Raw genomic sequence first — 22837 nt, 5'->3', positions numbered from 1 at the left:
AGGAAACATTAGTTATTAGTGCATCAGCTTCTTCCCTCACAATTCTCTCCCTGGTATCCCTTCTCTCTTAAGGCCCTTTTTCCTCTCCTCCTCCAACCATAGAAGAGCCATGGGCGGACTGGGGGCAAGATGAAAGGAAAGCCCTGTTATTTTGCAGAAACATGGAAATCCAAAGATGCAGAGATGCGCAAAAGAAGATTGGAAACAGAAACACAAAGCTTGAAGAGGAGGGTCTGGTGGGAGCTCAAAGAAAGGCAAAGAGGAATTTGGGAACCACCCCTCCAGTCTCACCTTTGGCCACCTGCATCATCCCCACAGTTAGGTGGTTCCACATACTACCCTTGGGTGCTGCTCTTGCCCTGACCTATGGGACCTTATGGGCATCACCTCTGGCCCCGCCCATTGCCTTGTCAGCGTCATGGCTTCTCTCCTTGTAGCCTGCCCTCCTGCCAATCACTGCTTCCCATGCAGCCACTGGCTCCTTTCCAATAGTGCTGTTCACCTGTTCAAAAACACTGATGCCCCTACCCTCTTATTAAAGCAAGATCCATGCTCCTTAGTGTCTTCAAGGTTCCTAGACTTGGGGCCTGCCTTCCCTCTTAGCTCCATCTCTCCCTTACCTCTCCACCTCAGGCTCTAAGAGCTCTATGACCCCACTGCATAGACTGCTGCAATACCACCCTCTGCCTTTGGCTGCTTCTTCAGCCTGCAATGCCCTTTTCACACCTTCCTCTTTAGAACCTGACTCATCCTGCAACCCCAATTTCATCTCCTCCAGGAAGCCCTCTGTGATAGAACCCTTTACAGTCTCTCTCATCTATGTTTCCATGTCTTAGTCAGCTTAGGCTGCCATAACAAAATACCAACACTGGGTGGCTTAAACAACAGAAGTTTACTTTCTCACAGTTCTAGAGACTGGAAGTCCAAGGCCAGGGTGCCAGCAAGATCACATTCCTGCGAGGGCTCTCTTCTTGGCTTGTAGACCAGCCTATTCTTGCTGTGTGCTCACGACTGCTTTTGTATGCACACACACACAGGGCACAGGGAAGAGGGGGGGTGGGTCACAAAAAAGCTCTCTGTTGTCTCTTCTTATAAGGGCACACATCTCATCAGATCAGGGCCCCATCATTATGACTCCTGCCTCCAAATGCCATCACACTGGGGGGGGGGGGTGGGTCTTCAACATATGAATTTTAGGGGGACACAGACACAGTCCATAGCACTCCTTAACACTGTGGTGTATACTTCTTATGCCACATTACAATTTTCCCTACATATCTGTCCCCACGATTTGAGGATGTGGCTTTGTTTCCCCCCCCCCCATACTCCCACAGTGCCTAACACAGTGCCTTGTGCATCAAAGATGCTATTAATGTTTGTTTAATTTAATTGAATCAAGACTCATTTTCACAAAGCCATCCTTCTCTGGTCTCTTTGTGGGCTTGTGTCAACATGACATAATTGAATTCTTACTTGTTCTCTGATTGCTTCATGTATGCTTATGTCTGTTAAAAAAGAAAGAAAGAAAGACAGAAACCACAGGCCCCAAATGGAGTCACTCATGCTAACCCCATGTCAGCAAATTAACCTCCTTGTAGTGTTAGCCTCTCCCAAGACTGTGACCTTTAACCAGCCATTCTGGAATTACCTGGTCAGCACTAGTGACATGATCTACTGGATAGACCCCTGCTCTTCCCTCAAGTGGGGTTGACCTTGTCTGAAACAATCCACTCATTGTTAGAAACTTCCTTTTTCTGCCCCTTTCTACCTATAAAAGCTTCCATTTTATAGGAGCACCTTTCTATTTGCTAGATGGAATGCCACCCCATTTATGAATCATTGAATAAAATCAATTGGATCTTCAAATTTACTCAATTGATTTTTTTTTTTTTAATTTCTGGTCCTATGGAAAGTACCGTCATCATCTTCTTCTTCCTCTTCCTCTTCTTTTTCTTCTTCTCTTCTTCTTCTTCTTCTTCTTCTTCTTCTTCTTCTTCTTCTTCTTCTTCTCCTCCTCCTCCTCCTCCTCCTCCTCCTCCTCCTTCTTCTTCCTTCTCCTTCTTCTTTTCTTTTTTTAATTTTTTTTAATGTTTATTTATTTTTGAGACAGAGACAGAGCATGAGCAGGGAAGGGGCAGAGAGAGAGGGAGACACAGGATGTGAAGCAGGCTCCAGGCTCTGAGCTGTCAGCACAGAGCCCGACGTGGGGCTTGAACTCACGGACTGTGAGATCATGACCTGAGCCGAGGTCGGACGCTTAACCGACTGAGCCACCCAGGCGCCCCTCCTTCTTCTTTTTAAAGAGAATTTGATTTTTTGAAATTCTATTCCCAACATGGGGCTCAAACTCACAACCCCGAGATCAAGAGTTGCATACCCTATGGACTGAGCCAGACAGGCGAACCAGAAAAGCACCATGTTTTGGAGCCAAAGAAATTAGCTCAGATCGTGCATTCCAGGGCCTCTCATACATCCTTGATTTCTCCTTTCCTCCCATAGCTAAGCCTTTCCTTCTCTGGGAGAGATCAAGACAGAAGGAATGGCACAAACTTCTTTGTTCATCTTGGGAGCCCTGGGTTTGGGAATAAACACAGCATCCCAGTCTCCCTCCTTGTCCTTCTCTGGGTCTTTCCAGTTCACTTCCAGTCACTCAAAGACACTGGGGGTTGGGCAAGTGTGAAATGAGGCTGAAAGTTGGACGCCCATTCCCTGATGATAAATTAAGACTAATGCTACTATCTTGCCCTCAAAATGTGTGGCAATAATTTTCCAAGGCACCCTCTAAAACTCAGCTCTCTTACAGGCAGATTATAGTATAGCTTTTGGAAAAGAGTAAGGGTCTTGGCATTTAGAACCCCAGCGATTTTACTGGATTGGGAGGACGTGACAGTTGTGTTTTGTTGCTCAGGGTGGTGTGACTCTGTAGATAGAGTTTAGATTACACCCCCAGGTTGGGCAGGCCTGATTCATCTGTGATGATACAGCTGGTGGGGGAGCTGGCGCTTTCCTAAGTCAGGCTGCCTGACAAGAGGCAGGGCTCACAAGGGAGCCAGGCAGCTAAGGAAATTTACTGCGTGTTGTAGCCAGGGAAAGTGGAATTGGACCTGGGTGATAATCAGCCTGATTAGCTTGGTTGCCTCCTGGAGAGAGCCAGGGGCAGGAGGTGGTACAGGGCAGGGGGGGTGGGAGGGCAGGACAGGTCAGCCAGCTTTAAGGTGGAAGCCCAGAGGCTGGGGTTTGTTCAGGTCAAGAACAATAATCGGGGCCCAGAGAAGTCTATAGAGCAGCAAACCCAGAGAAAATGAGCCCAATCATCAGTATTAAATGAAAAAGGCGACAACAGACCCAAAATGGAGTCACTTGTGCTAATTTCACATCAGCAAACTGAGACTTAATATCTAACCTAATTGCAGTTTCAGCTTCTTCCAGGAATACAACCTTTAACCAGTCAATCTGGAAGAGCCTGGTCGGCACCAGTGAGGTCATCTGCCTGATAGACCCCAGCCCTTCCCCCAACAGAGGGTGACCTTGCTGAAACAATACACTCTTTGTTAGAAACTTCCTTTTTTCTGCCCCCTTCTGCCTAGAATAGCCTTCCATTTTGTACAGCTCCTCAGAGCTTCTTTCTGCTTGCTAGATGGGATGATGCCTGGTTCATGAGTTGTTGGATAAAGCCAGTTAGATCTTTAAATCTATTCAGTTGAATTTTGTTATTTATCAGATTTAGTGGGAGAAATGGGATCTGCAGTGAACTTCTGATGGCTCGGGCACGATGAGAAACACAGGCATGGTACCCACGAACCCTCTGAGTTCTTTGTTTTGGTCGTCATTTCTGAGGGCTGGGCTAAGTTCCTCTCAGCTCTGAGCCCCACTCTCTTTGCATTGGGCTCCTGAACTGACCGGCTCTCCAGTAAGCTCCTTGTTGGGAGCTGCTGGTAATTTAGTTGCAATTCCCTACTTTGAGTGGAAAACAGCCCTTTGTTCTGTCCCCAGTTTCCACACTGGGAACTGCTGGTAGCAGCTGCAGTATTGCCTATTTGTTTGGAATCAGTCCTTAGTCCCCATTCTTTGGGGTCTCTTGGTTCAGTCCTTTCCCCAGCTCCAAGTTCCACACTGGGAATTGCTGGTGGTACACACAGGACCTTCTCTTGGCCAGGATGCAGTAGCATGTCTTGGTTACTGGACATACTAAGGTGTACATGTTTGATTATCTTGTTTTGTATAGATAAAGTATTGATAATGGGAATCTTAGAAGCAGCAGCAAAATTGGTGGGCACTGGGCGGCACATGGGTGGCTTGGTTGGTTGAGCAACTGACTGGCTCTTGACCTCGGCTAGGGTCATGATCTCACGTGGGTTCGGGCCACGTGTCAGGATCTGTGCTGGCAGTGTGAAGCTTGCTTGGGATTCTCCCTCTCTCTCTGGCCCTCCTCTGCTCTTATGCTCTGTCTCTCTCTCCAAATAAATAAATAAATAAATAAATAAATACAATAAAAATTAAAAACCTAAAAAAAATTGGTGGGCACTGGTAGAGCATTTAACAGCTGTTTGCGTGCTCACCACCTAACCCAAAGACTCTGTTAGGATAAGTTGGTCATGGAACAGGTCATAGAACTCAACCAACCTCAAAAAAATTTCTGTGTAATGAGGTACACTGTAAAACACCACACAATCCCCAACCCAGTGACACATCCCTTTTAGGTATTAGTTTGGCTCCAAGAGACCCAAAGGCTTAACCTAAATAAGTAAATAGGGGCACCTGGGTGGCTCAGTCAGTTAAGCATCTGACTTTGGCTCAGGTCATGATCTCACAGCTCATGAGTCTGAGCCCTGCAATGGGCTCTGTGCTGACAGCTCAGAGTCTGGAGCCTGCTTCCGATTCTGTGTCTCCCTCTCTCCCCTACTTGTGCTCTGTCTCTCAAAAATAAATAAATTTAAAAAAATTATAAGTAAATAATTAAGTAAGTAAATAATCCCAAAATTCCAAAGATGAGCACACTACCTTTGGCACATCTGCTTTTTTTTTTTGTCTAAGAACTGTGTTCTGGAAGCTATAAATATCTACATAACTGTCAAAATCTAACAAAAGTTAACCTAGAATTATAACGGCCATTATGGGGAACGTTCCAGTTGGACAAGATCATTCATTTAAGAAGTGCACTTGAAAGCAAGGATTCCCAAGTTCAACAAACAGAATGGGATACCTGTTATTATTTTTTATTTTATTATTTAAAAAAATTTTTAATGTTTATTTATTTTTGAGAGAGACACAGAGCACGAGTTGGAGAGGGGCAGACAGAGAGGGAGACAGAATCTGAATCAGGCTTCAGGCTCTGAGCTGTCAGCAGAGCCGAACGCAAGGCTCAAACCCATCAACCTTGATATCATGACCTGAGCCAAAGTCAGACGCTTAACCAACTGAGCCACCCAGGTGCCCCAAGATACCTATTTTAATTGGCACACAGAAACTTCCAAAAGCTTTCAAGATTCCAAAAATGCTTTATTTAAACAATCCATTGCAAAGGCTAATGAAAAATTAAAGACACAAGGATACCTAAAACAATAGATGATAAAACTAATGTGACTCCTTTATCCTTATTTACCCGGGTACTCACAAATATACTAATCCTCTATTTTGAACCACCTTCCCACTCTGAAAAGACTATTCACCAGTTACCTTATAAAATAAAACCACTGAAGTTGCAGAAGGCCCTCCTTAGATATCTTTCTCTTCCTGGTCAAAGACCAAATTAATGGCCACAGTTAAAGAACTTCCTAAACCCAGAGAAGATGCCCAAAAGTTTTCTGAAAAATGTAGTCTTTATCGGGGCCTATGACCCTGGGCTGCCAGATCTTTACCAGCTTGTGCACCTGCTGGTGGGACCTAGCGAGGAATGCAAGGAAGCAGCATGGTATAACCCTGAGGATGGATGGTATCCAAGATCATCAACCTTCACCACAGTCAACCCATGAATCGAAACCTGCCTGCATTGATTGGTGTATTATTCAAACATGCAAACAAAAGAAAGATGAATCTGTGGCAAAAGTGAAAGCCCATGTGGAAACTCTCTTCCTATGGCATCCCAGGTTCCGTGCAATAAATGAGGTCACCCAACCTGCTTTAGTTGCTCTTTTTGTACACTGATTATCTTCTGAGATTAGTGGATTGATAAAATGGCAGAAAATAGAACGGAAAATCACCAGTATGACTAAACCTGTGACCCTAGAGGAGCAATTTGAAAGGACTTTGGAACAAGATTGCAAGCAAATATCTGCCAAGCTATTGGCCTTAGAGCTACAACAGCTCCAAGTCCAAGCACCTAAAATACCTCCTGAGTACTCCATATCACACCCTCCTCAGGGTCCACCATCAAAACAGTGGCCCAGGGGTCAATATTTCATTTGTAACCAACTGGGACACTGGGAAAAAAAATGTGTCCTCAAAGACCTTATGCAAATTTTTCAACGATGACTTGACTCTCCTATCTCTGTGGTCAGAAGCTGATAATGAGAACCTGATAGGAAGTTATTTTTAGACCTTCTCACCTAAGCTAAAATAAAACTGTGTACCCAGAAGGAAAGAAAAACCTTCTGAAGACCTTGTAAAAAGATTTATGGGTGGATCAACCCAATTTCTTGAAGAATTAAAATCCATTGTCCTTAACTTACAAATCTTTATAAAACCAAAAGTGGCTCCAGAAAGAATTCAAAGTCCACTTACTCTTTCTCCAATTCCCAAACCTCCTCCATTTACCTCAAAAGAAAAAGCTTTAGCTATTTGAGAAGCTAACCTTAAATTATTCCATCAGCCAGGAACATAATTTAGATCCAACCCCTTTTATAACTACCCTCATTCGTGGCTACAATTTTAAATAAAAGCTGTAACTCCTCTGTATCTGCCTGCGTGTTTATGTGTGACTATATACGTACTATGTGTGGCATTTGTTACCTCTGGATAGTATTACTAAAATTAACTTATAAAAGAGCTTTATTTAATTGTCCTGAAGAGAACTGATCACTTGTATAGATTAAGAATTCCTGTATCTCTCAGAAATATAATAGAAATTAATCCAAATGCTCAAGTTTATGTGATCTGAAATAATCTTTGGTAAATAAAAGGTAGTTCAAGTTTGTTGGATTAATTAAAATAGGTATGTCTTCAGAATTACCAACATTAAACATAATACAGATGTACAACTTTATTCTTCTTGGGTTTTTCAGTCAAGTAAGTTCACATTATCTCATTTACAAAATTTGTCAGGTAGAAAAATAGCTTGGGATGATGGCTGGCTTTCTCTCATGTCTTGTGAACTTTTTGTGGGTAATCTAAATGTAATTATTGAGAACAAGTGAATTAAATAGATGTAAGTGAGATAAAAGGTTTTAGGCAAACATTTTTTTTAATTAAAAATTTTTTCTTTAATTTTTAGAGAGAGAGTGCCAGCGGGGTAGAGGGGGAGAGGGAGAGAGAGACGGAGAGAGGGAATCTCAAGCAGGCTCCACACTCGGTGCAGAGCCTGACTCGAGGCTCCATCTCATGATCTGAACAGATATCAAGAGGTTGGATGCTCAACCGACTGAGACACCCAGGCTCCTCTAGGTGAATTTTATTTTTTAATTAATTAATGTGTTTTTTGAGAAAGAGAGCAAACAAGCTGGGGAGGGGCAGAGAGAGAAGGAGAGAGAGAGAGAATGCCAAGCAGGCTCTGTGATGTCAGCACATGTGGGACTCAATCTCACCAACTGTGAGATCATGACCTGAGCTGAAATCAAGAGCTGGTCACTTAACTGACTGAGCCACCCAGGTGCCTCCCCACCCCCCCACCCGGATGAATTTTTTAAATAGTTTCCCCAAATCTTTTTGGTAACCTAAAACTTTAAAGTTTTGCTAAGTTAAATTAAATGTTAGATAGTCATTAAATATCTAGATCATTTCTAAATAAGATAAAATACTGAAACATTAATTACTGGTTTATCTACTTTGGGCTTCTTTTTATAGAAAACTAAAGGTTATTTGTGTTTATTAGCAAACATGTTTTGTGACACACTGGAAACTTTTACTATGAGAAAGCATTGCACTTTTGGAAATTATAAAAAGTATTTATAAGTCTACCAATCCACAGAATGCTAGTGTAAGAGACAGTCCACATTTGTTTACTTCTTAATTTTCACTAGAAATTAAGGTTTTTAAGTGTTAAGAATTCTCATATATGTAATTGTAGCTACTAGAAATAATAAGGGAAAAAATCTCCATGTGCAAGGAAAGTAGGCTGTGTGTTTTCAGTAAGAAAAGATATGAGGGATGGAGATGGATTTTTGTTGAGGGAAAAGGAAGTAATCTTGTCCTACAGTGAGGCTCATTGTTTCAGAAGGAGAAAGAGGAAAAACAGGACAAAATCTGAATGTGAAAGAAAACAATCACAGAAAGTTTCTGGAACACAAATCTTGGAAGAGGAATTTTATGCATGGTCAAGATGACTAAGATTGGGATAAATATATTTCAGTAAAAAAATGATGAGTTTTAATATCAAAAGTACACTGGTACAGAATAAGAATTGGCTTCTTGTTGTTAAAAAAACAACAACAAAGTTTTCTTGGACTTTTGGTCTGTTTTTGGCAACAGGTTACGAAGTTTCTTTACCTTTTAAGTAATCTGCACAGAAAGCAAAAATTTTGTGTCTTGCCAAAACAATTTACTGTGCTTCATGGCATCCTTTATCATGGCATCTTTGATTACTTAAGAAAACAGTCTTCTCTATTAAAAGAGCTAAGTTTTTTTTTTTTTTTAAAAACAACTATTTAACTGTATTTGACTATAAGGTCTTCAACGGCCACTATGGTTAAAATAGGTAAGTACTGGTTCACAGTGACCTGTGAACCTATTTGACCAAGTGTTTTTAAATATTTTTGTATTTTTGACAAACTTCTCAAAATCAAATTCTAAATGAAGTATTTTTGACCTCGTGAACTTTGGGATTTTTTTATTTGAGAGAGAGCAAGACTGCAAGTGGGTGAGGGGGCAGAAGGGAGAGAGAAAGGGAGAGAGAGGGAGGGAGAGAGAGAATCTCAAGCAGGCTCCACATTCAGCATGGAGCCAAACACTCAGGGCTTGATCCCATGATCCTGGGATCATGACCTGAGCAGAAATCAAGAGTCAGATACTCAAATAACTGAGCCACCCAGGCACCCCAACTTTGGGATTTTTAAGAGGCATCCTGGAACATCTCTAAATATTTGTTTTCTCTCCTTATAGAAAGAGATGTTAAACTAGTAAGATATATGTGGTATGCTAAATTGTATGGGAAGCATTGTCAAATAAGAAGTAAAACTAAGCCTTCCTTATGTTGAAGATATGTACATGAAATTCCTAAAGTCTGATATGTCCTGGTATAATGTTATCACCATAATTCCAGTTATCATTTAAAAATGTTGGGTGCCACAAAAATGATCAAGTTTCCTTGTCAGTTCCACTATAAAGAACTCTCAACAGATCTTTAATAGCGGGCATTTTTTGTCTGTTGTCATTTACACATAGTTATTGCTTTACTCAGGTGCTTTTGCAATAATGTTCCTCCCAAAGTGCGTCATGAATCAAGGAGATTCATAGCGAGGACTTTGGCAAGTACAGGTTTTGATAACTTTAAGATCATAAAAATGAACTGGATAAGAATTTCTTTAACTACTAGAAAAACTGGATTCAAGCAGAACAGGGATTAATCACATGGAAGTGGATGAACCAAGGAGGATGATTGCAATTCTTTATGACTTTTTGTATGAAACATTGCTGGTTCTTTAATGTTTTATTTTCCAAGATTTAAGAAACCTTTTCTTAAGCTATGTATGACCTACAGCAATCTGGTAAAGTATACCTTTATGACAAAGATGAAACATTTACTTTCTCTCCCTGCCCAATTCCTTCAGAATTTAGAAACTTTTGCATATTCTTTTCACAGCAATATAACTGGTTATTTGCAGAAGTTCAATAAGAATTTGCTCTTCTTGAAACTGGACAAAATTGGAAACAATGGCTATATTACCTAGGCTTTGATTGGAATGTGTTATTGGAGAGAGATGTGTATAGACTCAGATATGACCAGACAGCTTTCAGGAACTGCTTGGAAAGTTAGCCTAGTACCTTGCTTATAGCGTTCCCAGCAGCCTTACCAGGTGGATAAGGAAGGTCACTCCTTGGCAGGCCCACAAATATCTCAGGATATTTAGGGGGACCTCAAGAAGGGAGGAATTCACCCAAATCAAAGTACTGCAGGTAAAATCTAATGGTCCTTGACTTAGCCTCCTGACCTCAGGGCTTTTAAGAGTTCAATCTGAGATATCTTATGAAAATTTCCAGTGAAGCAGACTTAAAAAGGGGTTTATATGGTCAATCACTATTCTTACTACACTTATGTAAATAAATAATCAGGCCAAGTTTAATGTGAACAAACTAGCTTTAATGTGATTATCTATGGTTAAAAATAAGAGTGGGGCTAATTGTAGAAAGAAATATTATGCTTGCAGCTTTATAGAGTTTAGATTTTAATCTTGTTAATTGTCTTTGAAGTTTTGTGATATACCTGTAAAGCAGACTTGATCCTGAATTCTTCTAGTTCTCAAACATCTATCTAGCTATGACTCTCCAAACTAATGTTTACAATTTTCTCCCACCCTTCTGATTTGAGATCAGTTAAAACAAAGACTTTCTTTGAATCTTCTTGCAAGAGCCTATACCAGGTCCTCCCCACTGCCCAGATGGCAGCCAGACTTCAGGGACTCAAATGCTGGGTACACATCTTACAGCCGAAGAAGGTTCCACCTGAGTCCTGGTCCTATGCGGACGCTGGCGACTCTCTGCATCAAATGACTAGGAAGAGAAGCAGCTGACATTGATTGGATTCTTTCCATCAAAGATGCCAGATCAAGACTTCTTACTTTAAACATAAAACCCTTTCTTCTTTTCTTTCTTTCCTTTACCCTTCATTGGCCTAGAAAGATAACACTACTATGCAGTAATTATGAAATTATATCTCAGACAAATAAGATTTGTTTGTTAGCCTTTTGCTGTTGATTTTAAAGTTATTCACTATAATCAGAGACCACAGTTTCTAGGGTGCAGAACTGTTGGAATTTATCACGTTTCCTTTGTAATGTAGTGCATGGCTAATGTCTGTGAATGCCCCATGTGTGCTCTCAAAGTATGGCTAGTTTCTGTTTCCTGGGAATAAAGATACTCTCAAATACATTAATATACATAATGAATTGTTATTAGATCATGTTTAGAAATGTTTATTCAAATATTCCGTTTCAGAGTTAGGCTGAAGATAGATATTTCCTTAGGAGAAAGATATGAAAGGGTGTTGAGATCTTGAAAGCCAAAAAGACTTTAAGGCAGGAAACATTATAATATAAAGGCTTGGTTGATGTTAGCATATGATATTAGCATAATGGTAAAAATGGTCAGTTAACTGCAAAAATATAACAATTCTAAATGTGTATAGATTTAATATACCTTAAAATACATAAGTCACAAACTGGCAGAATTATGAAAAGGAATGGACAAATTCCTAGCCTTGTGAGATATTTACAAAAGCATGTGTTGGTGATTAAGATCTCAGACAGAAAAAAAATCACATTAAAAATATAGAGGAGTTGAATAAGACAGTTATAAGCTTGTTGTGGTGGACATAAAAGAAAATTTTGGTCCCAGAAATTTAAAGAACATACATACATACATTTTTCTCAAACACACATGAGGCATTTATAAAAACCTATGACACACTAATCCATAAAGCACATCTCTGTAAATATCAAAGGGAGGCAAGAATGAAAACCAGAGGCCAGTAAGGAGGTATTTCAGTCGTTCAGGAAAAAAGTAAGGAGAAGAGATTGGATTCAGGGTACATTTTGAAGGTAAAGCTGACAAAAGTTTGCTGATGGACCGGATACACAATGCAACAGAAAAAGAGGAACCAAGATGGTGACTATAGTTAACAATACTGTGCCGTATATTTGAAAGTGGCTAAGGGAGTATATCTGAAAAGTTCTCATCACAGGAAAAAAATTACAGCTATGTAAGTTGATGGACATTAACTAAACTTATTGTGATAATCATTTCATAACATATGCATGTATCAAATCATTATCTTGTGCATTGTCAGAAATAAGACATGGGCCCAAAATGGAGTCACTTATGCTTAGCCCCATGGCACCAAACCAAGACTTAATTATGGTTTTGGCTCTCCCAGAAATAGGATCTTAAACCAGTCAATGAGGAATCACCTGATCAACACCAGTGAGGTCACCTGCATGACAGACCCCAACCATTCCCTAAAGGAAAGTAACCTTGAAATAGCCAACCTACTTTCTTGCCCTAGCATAACTTCCTTGTTCCTCTCTATAAAAATCCTTCATTTTGTACAATTCCTAGGCGCTCCCTTCTAGATTGGATGCTGCCAAATTCATAAATCATTGAACAAAGCCCATAAGATTTTGAAAGTTATTCACTTGAATTTTATTTTTTAACAACACCTAAAACCAGTACAATGTTATATGTCAATTGTATCTCAATTCAAAAGAAAAGGAAAGCAAAGCAAAGCAAAGCAAAGCAAAGAAAAGCAAAGAAAAGAAAAGAAAAGAAAAAAGAAAGGAATAGGAATCAAGGATGATTGCAAGGTGTGTGTGGCCTCAGCAACTGTAAGATAGAGTTCTATTACAGAGATGGAGATGCCTGGGGTGGAGGGGGCAGGCTAGGATCGGGGGCTCATGTCAGGAGTGGAAGTCTGGGGGCACCTGGGTGGCTCAGGTCATGATCTCACAGTTTGTGAGTTCAAGCCCCAGGTTGGGCTCTGTGCTGTCAATGAAGAGCCTGCTTCAGATCCTCTGTCTCCCTCTCTCTGCCCTTCCCCTGCTTGCACTCTCCCTCTCTCTCAAAATTAAATAAACATTAAAAAAAAAAAAAGAATGGACATCTGTTTGACTTACACGTGGAAATGTCCAGTGGGGCAGTCAGGCACGAGTCTGGAAGTGAGGGGAAAATTCTGGTCTGGGGATGAGGTTTGGAAATAGCCTTCCTACCACGGATATAACATCAGTTGGCGCTGTAAAAGTGGGAGAGATCACCTCTGGAAGGAGTGTGGACAGATAGGAGGTCTCAATGCACTCTGATGTTTAGGGTCAGAAAGATAGAGAATCCCGAGAAGGTGGGGACAGAAAGCAGGAAGAGAAACAGGAGGGCTGGGAGACTAAGTCTCCAACAGGAAAGAGATCTGGGGAATGGGGGATCTCCTTTGTCAAATGCTCAGCCAAGAGGAGCACCAATAAGGTGCAGGTCATTGGTGACCTTGGCCAGAACAGCCTGGGGTGGGGAGGGAGGGGGTTGAGAACAAAAGCCTGATTGTAGTGGGTTCAAGAGGAAAAGAAAAACAAAGCAGAGAATGAAGGGCATGTGAAGTCAAGCAGGGGACTGTTTTTCTTTTGTTTTAAGACAGGAAATATATTAAAGAAGAATCCAGGGGAGAGAGGAACAGGTGATGTTGCAGGACAGAGGCAAATACAGAAGAGAAGTCCTTGAGTAGGTAAGGGGTGAATCCTAGCCGTGCAGGGCTGAACCATATTGAAGTTAGAAGCCAAACGAAAAATCAGTAATACTGATTCAGCCCTTACTTAAAATTTTGATATCTTGCTCACTGTGGATTTTTTGCACTGATTTTGCTTTTAAAATGTTGCATTAAAATATTATTTACGTTGATTAATGTTTTGGTTTTTATTTTGGTAGTCTTTCATATTTTGCACCTGAAGCCCTGTGGAGGGGAATCTTTGCAGGAGATTTCCTAGTATAAGAGGGCGGTGGAATGGAGGCGAGTGTATCAGAATAGAGGGTACGGGGCTTCTTAAGATTGGCAGGACCCGCCGCGCGGGCGGACTGGCATCCCCCAAAGCCCAGAAACCAGGATAGGTAGTTTGTGTGGGCTCCTCCGTAACGCACCAAGACCAGGATTAGAGAGTCAGCTTCAGCGGAGAGAGAGCTCCCTCTGGTGGGTCTGGGTGGCAAAGACAGCTCAGAGCCGAAGGTGCTGCGGGGTGTGGGGTGTGCAGGGGCGCGGGTGACCAGGGTGCCGGCAGAGGAAGAGAAACCCTGGAACACCCCCTAGTGATCAGGGAAGGGGGAGGTCAGGCAGCTGATAGAGGAGAGCATTTTGAGAAGGGAGTGATCAAAGGTTTCAAATGTCCGAGAGTCCTCATTTAATTTTGGCCTGATTATTTGTACAGGTGCAGCAAAGGGTGTACATCAACACATGTAAACCTCTTCAAGTATACAATATTTTTCAAACTAAGATGAAAAACTTATCTTCCGGGGCGCCTGGGTGGCTCAGTTGGTTAAGCACCCGACTTCCGCTCAGGTCATCAATTTGCACAACTGGCGGTTTGTGGGTTAGAGCCCTGTGTTGGGTTCTGTGCTAATGGGTCAGAGCCTGGAGCCTGCTGCGGATTCTGTGTCTCCCTCTCTCTCTGCCCCTCCCCCGCTCGTGCTCTGTCTCTGACTCTCTCAAAAATAAATAAACATTAAAAAAATTTTTTTTCATTATCTTCCATGTGGAAATTTTCTAAAGGAATTAAAGCTTGGAATTTTAAAAGCCTCTAGTATTTGTTTTTCTATGCTTGACCAGGCCAAGAAATTCCCTTCATGAAATTTCACCTGCAGTGCCCATAAGTCCAATGAAATCTTATCTCAGGGCTATTCCTAACATTTTTAAGGTTCTGATTCTCAAGAAGTGACCTTCCTTACCACTGTGAGGCTGGAAACTTAGAAAAATAATGAACAAAGTGTTAGAGAGGTTGGGGGATGTAAAAGGTAAAAAGAAGCTACTGTCAACCTGGGCTATTGGTGTAGATTTCCTCTCACTTGGTGTCGGATCATGGGGTCTTTGGCACTGGGCCACGTGAGCTGGCTGGCCAGTGACAGGATGGATTTTTGAGTGATTCAGAGCAACTTTGGTTCCTATAAGACCGACTGAATTCCAGCTCCACACCAACCAAAATATCAGGATTGAGTTCACCAGCTCTGGTATCCGGAAGGTGAGCAGGGAAGTTGGGCACCACCACCCATCTCACCTGGATAGCTGGAGGTAGAAACTATTTCTTTGGAGCAGGAGTTATGTATTCAGTCATGCTTCTCAGCGGAAACTAACACATCCAGTCTGATGGGTTTAGGGTGCACATCAAACCCACATTGTCTGCTCTGCTGGATACCAGAAGCACCATAACCAGGACCGCAGGCTGGGTTTAGCACTATAATTTTGCTTTTAAGTGAATGCTACACAATAATTTCATTTTAAACTATTTTGCCACATAGCTACCTTCAGAATCTAATGGTTCTTTTTAATGATAAAGGTCTGGGATGTAAATATTGCTAAGGATCCCATGATGCCTGCATGTTGGTTTCCTCCTGGAAACTGAGGCAGCCCAGCAAAAAATAAAACCTAAGGGAGACTTAAGTACAGCTGAATTCCAGGTGTGCTCCCCAGCCTACACTCTGGTGATCTGGCAGAAGGTGGAAGCCTTTAAGGGGCCCAGCAACTTGAGCACATGCAGACGACAGGAGATCCCAAAGGCAGACTAAAATAAATAAGAACAGAAGAACCAAACAGAGATATCAATGACCACACACAACTGGAGAAACAAGTCCAGTTTAGGTCTAGTTAAGTTGCTAAGCAACAGCAGCATCAGCAACAACCCTCAGCATCGAATGCTCCAAGATGCACAAAGAAATAGGAAAGTGTGGCCCATACTCAGGAGAAAAGAGTAGTCAACAGAAACTGATTTTGAGTGGGCCAGATAAGGTATTTAGCAGACAGATACTTCAAAACAGCTATTATGAATATTTGCAAAGAATTAAAGGGATTGCACTGATGAGAGTGACTCAAAAAATAGAAAATCTCAGCAGGGAAACAGAATTTATTTATTTATTTTTTTAAAGAACTAGATGGAAACTCTATGTCTGTAAAGTAAAATAACTGGAATGAAAATTTCATTAGAAGGGTTCAACAGCAGGGGCACCTGGGTGGCTCAGTTGGTTAAGCATCCAACTCTTGATCTCAGCTCAGGTCTTGGTTTCAGGATTGTGAGTTCAAGACCCTTGTTTGGCTCCACTATGAGCATGAAGCCTACTTAAAAAAAGGGGGGGGGGTACAACTGGTGTATTCGTATAGTGACCAGGAAGTATTTACTAACATGGAAACTTGCCCGAATTGTTTCCACAGGCCAAGAACACGTTCTCAACTAAAAATCTGCAATTAGGCTACACTACATCTTGAATGGTTTCCCTATTCCTTCATTTGCTCTTTCTCCGTTCCTTTATTGTGTATGAAGTGACTGGGGTATATGCACAAGCATCTTGCTTTTTTTTCTTTAAATAAATGGCAATGATGAATATTGCTCTTTCTCCGTTCCTTTATTGTGTATGAAGTGACTGGGGTATATGCACAAGCATCTTGCTTTTTTTTCTTTAAATAAATGGCAATGATGAATATTCATCAACATTACATAGAGATGAATTGGGGAAAAATATTGTTTCTGTGAGAATACCCCCTTTTTCCATTAGGAACATGCTCTTTTAACTCCCATTTTTATATTCCAGTAAGTTATTAGCTCTTACTGTCTAACAAAAACAATAACAAAAATATTCCTGCATTTTTGGGGGCACCTGGCTCAGTCAGGAGAGCATGTGACTCTTGATCTTGGGGTTGTGAGTTCAAGCCCAGCATTGGGTGTAGAGATTACTTAAAAATAAGATATTAAAAAATATTCCTGCATATCTTGTTAGGAGAATTTCAATTGTCTTCATTTGTCATTGTAAAACAAAGACAAATTTATAACTTTTTTCTATGTATGGCAATGTCTTTAAGTAGTGATAAATTGTTTTTCTTTAAATTTTTTCAGTAAATATATATCTATATATGTTTACTTTTGTATTTTTAAAATTCCAGTATAATTAACATATAGTGTTACATTAGTTTCAGGTGTACAATATAGTGATTCATCAATTCTATAGATTACTCACTACTCATCAGGATAAATGTGTTCTTAATCTCCTTCTCCTATTTCACTCATCCCCCAACCCACCCCACCACCAGTTTTTTCTCTCTAGTTAAGAGTCTGGTTTTTTGTTTATCTCTTTGTTCATTTGTTTTGTTTCTTAAATTCCACATATGACTGAAATCCTATGGTATTTCTCTATGGTAAATCCTATGGTAATCTCTGACTGACTTATTTCACTTAGAATTATACCCTCTAGATCCATTTATGTTGTTGCAAATGGCAAGGTTTCATTCCTTTTTTATAGTTCAGTAATATTCCTGTGTGTGTGTGCGCATGTGCGTGTTTGTACACCACAGTAATAAATTACTTTTAAAGGATTCGAGGTAGTTTTCTCTTCAAGTCAAGCATATTGTTGTTTAAATCAATTTCTTATTAAAAATTTTTAATTAAAGCAAAAATAAAGACAGAAAAGAACATTTCATAATGGGAAGAAGATATAAAAATTCTAAATATATAGGCATCTAATAACAGAGCCCCAAAATTCATAAAGCAAAACTGGCAAAACTGAATAAAGAACTAGACAATTTAACCACTAAAGGTGGAGATTTCAATATTCTCTCAGTAATTAATAAAACAACTAGGCAGAAAATAAATAAGAATATAGAACACTAGGGGTGCCTGGGTGGTTTAGTGGGTTAAGCGTCCACTTTGGCTCAAGTCACAATCTCGCAGTTTGTGGGCCCCTTGTCAGGCTCTGTGCTGATAGCTCAGAGCATGAAGCCTGCTTTGGATTCTGTGTGTGTCTCTCTCTCTCTGCTCCTCCCCTGCTCATGCTCTGTCTCTCTCTATCTCAAAAGTAAATAAACATTAAAAATTTTTTTAAAAAGGAGCGCCTGGGTGGCTTGGTCAGTTAAGCATCTGAATTCAGCTCAGGTCATGATCTCACAGTTCATGAGTTTGAGCCCTGTGTCGGGATCTGTGCTGACAACTTGGAGCCTGGACCTTGCTTCAGATTCTGTGTGTGTCTCTCTCTCTGCCTCTTCCCCACTTGCGCTCTGTCTCTCTGTCTGTCTCTCAAAACTAAATAAACATTAAAAAAATTTTTTTTAATTAAAAAAAAGAACATAGAACACTTGAACTGTATTATCAACTAATTTGATCTAACATATATACACAACACTCCACCCAACAATGGCAGAGCATCCATTCTTTTCAAGCACACATGAAACAATTGTCCAAAATAAGCCATATACCAGGCCATAAATCAAGTCAGTAATTTTAAAAGGATTAGAATCATACAAAGCATTTTCTCCAACAACAGAATTTAATTAGTAATCCACAAAAGGAAGAAATCTGGGAATCCCCAAATATTTGGAAATTAAATAACGCATTTCTAAATAACCCACAGGTCAAAGAAGATATCATAAGGGACCTGGAAAATATCTAGAACTGAATGAAAAGGCAAACACAAGTAGCAAAATTGGTAAGAAACAGCAAGCAGTATAATAGAGCGAGCTGGTACTGGCTCATGAGACCCAACTGCGCATGTCCCTCCCCAACTTTGTGTTCAGTGGCCTCACACTGATAGCTTTAAATCAATCATGGTGGGAGTATTTACACCACACAAATTGGCAAATGTTGTAAAGTCCCCAGACCTAGTCATTAAACATTTACTAGAACACCACTTAACAGCAGCTAAAGCAATGTGTAGAGGAAAACGTATAGCTTTAAATGCTGATGTTAAAAAAGAAGACAGATATAAGAGCAATAATGTAAGTTTCCATCTCAAGAAGCTAAAAAAAGAAGAGCATATCAAACCCAAACTAAGTAGAAGCAAATAAATAATAAAAATCAGAGTGGAATAAATGGAATAGAAAACAGAAAAGCAATAGAATTGGTTCTTTGAAAAGATCAACAAAATTGATAAATCTTTAGCAAGACCGACCAAGAAAAAAAGACAGAAGACACAGAGTACCAAAATCAGTAATGTCAGATGAGAAATTACTACAGATCCTAAATAATCAAAAGGAGTATAGGGATTATTATAAAGAGTTTTATGTCAACAAATTAAGCAACTTAGATGAAATGGACAAATTCCTATTAACACCACCTAATTGACTCTATTAAGAAAATCTGGGCGGGGGGGTGCCTGAGTGGCTCAGTTGGATAAGCGTCCAACTCTATTTCGGCTCAGGTCATGATCTCACAGTTCGCAGGATCGAGCCCTGAGTCTGACTCTGTGCTGACAGCACAGATCCTGCTTGGGATTCTCTCTCTCCCTCTCTCTCTGCCCCTCCCCTGCTCATACTCTCTCACAAAATAAATAAGTAAACTTTAAAAAAAAAAGGGGGGGGGGAATAAAATCTGAATTGACCAATACTGTAAAAAAAATGAATAATTTAAAAACTTTTCCACAGAGAAAAGTTCAGGCCTAGATGGCTTCACCAATGAATTTATCAAACTTTTAGGGAAGAAATAATGTTAATTCTTTAAAAAAATTTTTTTAATGTTTATTTATTTTTGAAAGAAAGAGAGAAAGACAGAGCATGAGTGGGGGAGGGGCAGAGAGAGGGGGAAACACAGAATCCAAAGCAGGCTCCAGGATCTGAGCTGTCAGCACAGAGCCCAACATGGGGCTTGAACTCACGAACCATGAGTTCATGACCTGAGCAGAAGTCGGATGCCCAACTGACAGCCACCCAGGTGCTCCAATATTAATTGTATACAAACTCTTTCAGGAAACAGAGGAGAAGGGAACACTTGCCAATTTATTTTATAAGTTTCATATTATCCCAATATCAAAGCCAAACAAAGACATGACAAGACAATAAAATAACAGGCCAATATGACCCATGAACATACACATAATTTTTTTTTTAGTTTTTATTTATTTGTTTTTAGTAATCCCGACACCCAGTGTGGGACTTGAACTCACAACCCCGAGATCAGGAGTCCCATGCTCTTCCAACTGAGCCAGCCAGGTGCCCCTAGACACAAAAATTTTAAACAAAACATTTTCAAACTGTATCCAGTAACATAGAAACAGGATTATACACTATGACTAAATGGAGTTCATTCTAGGAATGTAACATTGCTTTAAGTCTAAAAATAAAATAATGTAATGTATCACACTAATAGAACAAAGGAAAAATGCATGATTATCTCAACTGATGTAAAAAAAGAATTTGAAAAATCCAATTCTCATTTATGATTTTAAAAAAACCTTCAAAAATTCTCAATAAACTAGGAACGAAAAATACACAGCTAATGTCACACCTAATGATGAAAGACTGACTGCTCACCCACATAGCCAAGAGCAAGACAAGAATGTCTGCTTTTACCACTCTTATTCAACATTTTCTGTAGATTCTATCCAGTTCAAAAAGGAAAGAAAAAAATTAAAGGCATACATACCACGCTCAGCACAGAGACTGCTTGGTACACTCTCCCTCTCTTCTCTCTGCCCCTCCCCCATTCACATATGCTTTCTCTCTCTCTCTCAGAATAAATAAATAAACCTAAAAAAAAAAGTAATCTAGGGGCAACTGAGCAGCTCAGTCAGTTGAGCATTTGACTTCGGCTCAGGTCATGGTCTCACAGTTCATGAGTTGGAGCCCCGTGTGGGGCTTTGTGCTGACAGCTCAGAGCCTGGAGCCTGCTTCAGATTCTGTGTCTCTCTCTCTCTCTGCCCTTCCCCTGCTTGTGCTCTGTCTCTCTCTGTCTCTCTAAAATAAATAAATAAATGCTTAAACAATTTTTTTAAAGTAATCTGTATGCCTTAATTTTTTTTTAAGAGAGAGAGGGGCAGTGGGAGAGAGAATCTCAAGGAGGCTCCATGCCTGAAGTATACATATTACTTCTGAAGAAATGGATCCAGGGGTGCCTGTATGGTTCAGGCTCCATGCCTGAAGTATACATATTACTTCTGAAGAAATGGATCCAGGGGTGCCTGTATGGTTCAATCAGTCTGACTCTTGGTTTTGGCTCAGGTCATGATCTCATGATTCATGGGTTCAAGCCCCACACTGCTATCACTGTGGAGCCTGCTTGGGATTCTTTCTCTCCCTCTCTCTTTGTCCCTTCCCTGTTTGCACTCTCTCTCTAAAAAAAAAAAGAAAGAAAGAAAAGAGAGAGAGAGAGAGAGAGAAAGAAAAGAAAAGAAAAAATAAACAGAAATGGATCTAAGGAAGAAATAAAATTGTCTTTATTCATAAATGACATGGCTTTTTATGTAGAAAATCCTAAGAAACTTATAAAAAGAAAAAAACTATCATAACTAATAAGTGAGTTTAGCAAGGTCATATGATCCTAGATCAAAATATAAAAGCCAGTAATATTTCCATAAACTAGCAATAAACAATCAAAAATAAGATTTAAAAAAACAATTCCACTCCCAAAAGCATCAGAAAGAATAAAATACTTAAGAACAAATTTAGCAAGAGAAGTGCAAGACCTGCACAGTGAAAACTGGAAAAGCTACTGAACAATTTAAAGGACAAACAAGTGGAGAGATATATACCATGTTCATGGATTAGGAGACTCAAAAGTATTAAGATGGTAATTATTTCCAAATTTATCTATAGACTCAATGGAATCCCTATCAAAAGCCCAGAAAGCTTTTTTTTTTTTTTTAGTAATTGGCAAGCTGATCCTAAAATTTATATGGAAATGCAAAAGACCCAGAATTGCCAAAATAGTTCTGGAAAAGCAGAACAAAGTTTGGGAACTCACTCTACCTGATTTCATAGCCTCCTATGAAGCTGTGGTAATCAGGATAGCATGGCATTGACATAAGGATAAACATGTGGAACATGGAATAGAATGGAAAGTCCAGAATAAATACTTATATTTATAGTCAATTGATTTTTGACAAAAGCTCCAAGAAAATTAAAAGGGGAAAGAATGGCTTTTCAACAAAGAGTGGTGGAACAGTGAGAAAACCATACAAACAAACAAGGAATGCTTATCTCATAACATATACAAAAATTAATTAGGGGCACCTGGGTGGCTCGGTTAGTTAAGTGTCTGATTCTAGGTTTCAGCTCAGGTCATAATCTCACGGTTCCCTGCATCAGGCTCTGTGCTGATAGTGCAGAGTCTGCTTGGGATTCTCTCTCTCTCTCTCTCTCTCTCTCTCTCTCTCTCTGCCCCTCCCCTGCTTGCTCTCTCTCTCTCTCTCTCTCTCTCTCTCTCTCTCTCTCTCAAAATAAATAAACTTTTAAAAAATAAAAAATAATTAAAAACAGATTAAAGACTGAAATGTAAATGTTTTAGCTATAAAACTTTGAGAAGAAAACATAAGAGAAAATCATGCCAAAGCATGACCCATTGGTAAAGTGGACTCATCAAAATTAAATACTTTCTCCTGCAAAAAGTATTGTGAATAGGATGAAAATATAAGCTACTACAGACCGGGCAAAAATATTTGTAAATCACAAATCTGACCGATGACTTGTGCCTAGAATATATAAAGAACCCTTGAAACTCAACAATAATTTAAAAAATTCACTTAAAAAAATGGCAAAAGAACAGACATTTCACCACAGAAGATATACAGATCAGCATGAGAAAAGATGGTCAACATCATTAGCCATGAGGCTATCATTAGCCATGAGCCATCATTTAGCAAGCAAAGATGATGATGATGATGATGATGATGATGCTATCACACCTACTAGAAATAAAATAAAGAAATCGGACAATACTAAATGCTGGCGATGATGTGGAGAAACTGAATCTTGTGTACTTTCCTGATGGGAAGGTAAAATGGTACAACCACTCTTGTAAAATAGTTTGGCACTTCT

General features: G+C 40.0%; 1 non-coding gene across 1 annotated transcript; it reads right to left on the bottom strand.

Moving 5' to 3' along the window:
- Positions 1 to 19943: 19943 nt before the first annotated feature.
- On the bottom strand, positions 19944 to 20016 carry TRNAR-CCU (transfer RNA arginine (anticodon CCU)). The gene has a single exon. It is a non-coding gene; the product is annotated as a tRNA-Arg (tRNA).
- Between the last annotated feature and the right edge of the window lie 2821 nt (positions 20017 to 22837).

Source organism: Acinonyx jubatus, chromosome E3 (assembly GCF_027475565.1).
Source record: "Acinonyx jubatus isolate Ajub_Pintada_27869175 chromosome E3, VMU_Ajub_asm_v1.0, whole genome shotgun sequence".
NCBI classification, from domain to species: Eukaryota; Metazoa; Chordata; class Mammalia; order Carnivora; family Felidae; genus Acinonyx; species Acinonyx jubatus.
The sequence above is the reverse complement of the archived record's forward strand: the minus strand, read 5'-3'. Positions and strand labels throughout refer to the sequence as shown.